This window comes from Hemitrygon akajei, chromosome 28 (genome assembly GCF_048418815.1).
Source record: "Hemitrygon akajei chromosome 28, sHemAka1.3, whole genome shotgun sequence".
NCBI classification, from domain to species: Eukaryota; Metazoa; Chordata; class Chondrichthyes; order Myliobatiformes; family Dasyatidae; genus Hemitrygon; species Hemitrygon akajei.
The window spans coordinates 18,123,784-18,128,526 of NC_133151.1; positions in this window are offsets into that span (position 1 = coordinate 18,123,784).

A 4,743-nucleotide genomic window follows, 5' to 3' on the forward strand; every position below is an offset into this window, starting at 1 on the left:
AACTTAGCAGCAACAGTTCAGTGCAATACGGAGAGAGAAAAAATAAACAAATAAAAATAAAACACAATAATAAATAAACAAGTAAATCAATTACAAACACGAGGAAATCTGCAGATGCTGGAAATGCAAGCAACACACACAAAATGCTGGTGGAACACAGCAGGCCAGGCAGCATCTATAAGGAGAAGCACTGTCGACATTTCGGGCTGAGATCCTTCATCCTGACAGTGCTTCTCCCTATAGATGCTGCCTGGCCTGCTGTGTTCCACCAGCATTTTGTGTGTGTTGATTAAGTAAATCAACTACATATATTTTTTAAAAAGTGAGTTGGGCCTTCAGGCTTCTGTACCTCCTCCCTGATGGTAACAGTGAGAAAAGGGCATGCCCTGGGTGCTGGAGGTCCCTAATATTGGACACTGCCTTTCTGAGACAACCGTTCTCTGAAGATGTCCTGGGTGCTTTGTAGACAGCTCTGGTTAATTCTTATTTTGGTTTCTGCCCCCATTTCCCCCCCCACCCCCACTCTGATGAAGGGTCTCGGCCCGAAATGTTGACTGTTTATTCTCTTTCATAGATGTTGCCTGACCTGCTGAGCTCCTCCAGCACATTGTGTGTGTGTGTGTGTGTGTGTGTGTGTGTGTGTGTGTGTGTGTGTGTGTGTGTGTGTGTGTGTGTGTGTGTGTGTGTGTGTGTGTGTGTGTGTGTGTGTGTGTGAGAGAGAGAGAGAGAGAGAGAAGATATCACGCACAGATTCTCCTCTGTTTAGATATGTTTGCCTAAGGTTTAAGTTTTAACTTGCAAACCTATGTTGGTGCAAAATTGGCAGAAACTTTGGCATGTAATAAAAGAGAGTGTGTAACAGTCCTCCTTATCAAGGGGTCAATGGGAAAGCAGCTCAGAATGAGGTTTACTATCACCGGCACATGTCGTGAAATTTGTTGTCTTTGCGGCAATTATAAGAAAAACACAAATTGCAGTAAATATATATATATATTAAAGTTAAGTAAGTCATGCAAAAATAGAAATAAAAAGGCAGTGGGCATCGTTCATGGGTTCAATGTCCATTCAGAAATTGGATGGCAAGGGGAAGAAGCTGTTCCTGAATCGCAAAGTGTGTGTCTTCAGGCTCCTGTACCTCCTCCCTGATGGCAGAGGGGAAGGAGCTGTTCCTGAATCGCTGAGTGTGAGTCTTCAGGCTCCTGTACCTCCTCCCTGATGGCAGAGGGGAAGAAGCTGTTCCTGAATCGTTGAGTGTGTGTCTTCAGGCTCCTGTACCTCCTCCCTGATGGCAGAGGGGAAGAAGCTGTTCCTGAATCGCTGAGTGTGTGTCTTCAGGCTCCTGTACCTCCTCCCTGATGGCAGAGGGGAAGAAGCTGTTCCTGAATCGCTGAGTGTGTGTCTTCAGGCTCCTGTACCTCCTCCCTGATGGCAGAGGGGAAGAAGCTGTTCCTGAATCGCAAAGTGTGTGTCTTCAGGCTCCTGTGCCTCCTCCCTGATGGCAGAGGGGAAGGAGCTGTTCCTGAATCGCTGAGTGTGAGTCTTCAGGCTCCTGTACCTCCTCCCTGATGGCAGAGGGGAAGAAGCTGTTCCTGAATCGTTGAGTGTGTGTCTTCAGGCTCCTGTACTTCCTCCCTGATGGCAGAGGGGAAGAAGCTGTTCCTGAATTGCTGAGTGTGTGTCTTCAGGCTCCTGTACCTCCTCCCTGATGGCAGCGGGGAAGAAGCTGTTCCTGAATCGTTCAGGCTCCTGTACCTCCTCCCTGATGGCAGAGGGGAAGAAGCTGTTCCTGAATCGCTGAGTGTGTGTCTTCAGGCTCCTGTACCTCCTCCCTGATGGCAGAGGGGAAGAAGCTGTTCCTGAATCGCTGAGTGTGTGTCTTCAGGCTCCTGTACCTCCTCCCTGATGGCAGAGGGGAAGAAGCTGTTCCTGAATCGCAAAGTGTGTGTCTTCAGGCTCCTGTGCCTCCTCCCTGATGGCAGAGGGGAAGGAGCTGTTCCTGAATCGCTGAGTGTGAGTCTTCAGGCTCCTGTACCTCCTCCCTGATGGCAGAGGGGAAGAAGCTGTTCCTGAATCGTTGAGTGTGTGTCTTCAGGCTCCTGTACTTCCTCCCTGATGGCAGAGGGGAAGAAGCTGTTCCTGAATTGCTGAGTGTGTGTCTTCAGGCTCCTGTACCTCCTCCCTGATGGCAGCGGGGAAGAAGCTGTTCCTGAATCGTTCAGGCTCCTGTACCTCCTCCCTGATGGCAGAGGGGAAGAAGCTGTTCCTGAATTGCTGAGTGTGTGCCTTCAGACTCCTGTACCTCCTCCCTGATGGCAGAGGGGAAGAAGCTATTCCTGAATCGCTGTGTGTGTGTCTTCAGGCTCCTGTACCTCCTCCCTGATGGCAGAGGGGAAGAAGCTGTTCCTGAATCGTTGAGTGTGTGCCTTCAGGCTCCTGTACCTCCTCCCTGATGGCAGAGGGGAAGAAGCTGTTCCTGAATCGTTGAGTGTGTGCCTTCAGGCTCCTGTACCTCCTCCCTGATGGTAGCAATGAGAAGAGGGCATGACCTGGGTGACGGGGGTCCTTAATGATGGACGCTGCCTTTTTGAGGCATCGGCCTGGAAGATGTCCTGTGTATGACAGAGGCTGGTGCCCATGATGGAGCTGACTGAGATCACAACTCTCTGCAGGTAACTTCGACCCTGTGCTGCCCCCTGCCCCCGTACCAGGTGATGATGCAGCCAGTCAGAATGCTCTCCACAGTACATCCGTAGAAGTTTTCGAGCGTTTTGGTTGAAATACCAAAGCTCCTCAAACTCCTAGAGCAATACAGCCGCGATCGTGCCTCCCCTGTGGCTGCATCGACACGTTGGGTCCAGGTGGGATCCTCAGAGATGTGGACACCCGGGAACTTGGAACTGCTCCCTCGCTGGAGAGCGTCCAAGCTGGTCCCATCGCCGTCTAGTCAGGTGTCTCCAACGCACAGGACCGCAAGGGGCTGCAGACGGTCACAGACTCAGCCATCTTCATCACGGGCACATCACTCCCTGTCACCGAGGACCATCGCCATGAGGAATACACCCTCCTTTTCGTCACTACCATTTAAGAGGACGTACAGGAGCCTGAAAGTCACACTCAACAGTCCAGGAACGGCCCTTCACCCTGGACCATCCGATTTCTGAACCTGCCTTCTTGCTCCCTTTTTTGGACCACTTAGTAAATTTTGTAATTCATAGTCTTTGCAACTCTGCCTTGGAGGGTCCCAAGCCCGGCTGCGGGAGGAGGAGGAGGGTTGGGCGTGGGGCGCGCCACCCCATCCCTTAAAAGCCCAGAGCTACAGAAACGCCAACAGAAGCTCCGAAAACCCCGTCCCTGGGAGAAGAAGGTGGGCTACACCCGGGGACAGCTTGGAAGCCTGGCCCAGGACGGAGGACTCTGGTGAGAGGCCTCTGCCCCGGGGGGCAGGTATGTTTGCCTTTGCACTGAGAGGATCACAGGGGTCTCCCTACCGTCCTTGGGGGCATTTATCAGGAGCGCTGCGTATGCAGGGTCCTCAGTACTATCGATGATCCCACCCGTCCATCCAGCATCCTCTCTGACTTTCTACCATCGGGCAGGAGACTCCGATGCACAAAGACAGGAACGGTCAGGATGGGAAACAGTTTCTTCCCCAGGCCGTCAGGCACCTGAACTCCCTGCTGCAGCGCATTCAAAGTGTCACTGTTTAATCTGTTCTGTACCTGACAATACTTAATATTTATAGACTTCTGTTTGCTTATTTATGCATAATCCGTTTGTAAATTTAGTTCTTATTTTCCTAAATTATTGTGTGTGTTATGTGTGCTATTATGCTCTGCACCTTGGTCTGGAGAAACGTTACCTCGTTTGACGATAAACACGTTAAATGACAGTAAACTTGACCTGGCACCACATGCTGTTACGAAACAACTAATTTCATATTATCTTGGTCTCAGAGTCATAGGCCACCACAGAAGTAAGCCTTTCGGCCCATCTAGTCCATGTTGGGCTGTTACTCCATCTCGTCCCAGCGACGCGGACCTCGACCATAAGGCACGGAGCAGAATTGGCCCATAGATTCCAGCATTCCAGTGATAGTAAGTCGGATTCTGACCATCTCTGGGTAAGGCAGGCACTGGGGAAAGGGAAAGGGAAATTGTTCCTCTGCCACAGATGCCGCCCAGCTTTCTGGGTGTTCTGGTTTAGATTTCAGATTTCCAATGTTTTAAAGTTTCAGTGGCGGTAAGTAGCCGGAGATGAAGGAGGGGCCTGTGCTGTAGAAGGCGAAATCCCTCTTGAAAAGCCTCTCAAACTTGCTTCTAAAAATCCGGAGGAGGCAAATGGAAATGTTGTTTACTTGTGAAACGAAAGGGCGTCTGAGATCAATCTCCAAAGCCAGCCCTCAACTACCCATCGTGTTCTGCCACCTCACTCCCTCATCCTGCTTCTCTCCCTCCTCTCTTCCTACCTCCACCCTCGCTCAGACCCTCCTCTTTCCCTGCCTCTCCACTCTCTCCCCCTCGCTCCATTCCCCTCCCACTCCCTTCCTCCTCGCTCCCTGCCCCCCCCTCTCGCTCGCTCCCTCCCTCACCTTTCTCTGCCTCCTCACTTTCTCCCTCCCCTCTCTCCTTCCTCACTTGCTGCCTCTCCTCCTGTGGTGAACTACACATATACCTGTCTGGACACCCCTGCTGACTGCTCCTGTGGCTCCTCCCACGGACCCCGGTATAAAGGCGATTGGAGACA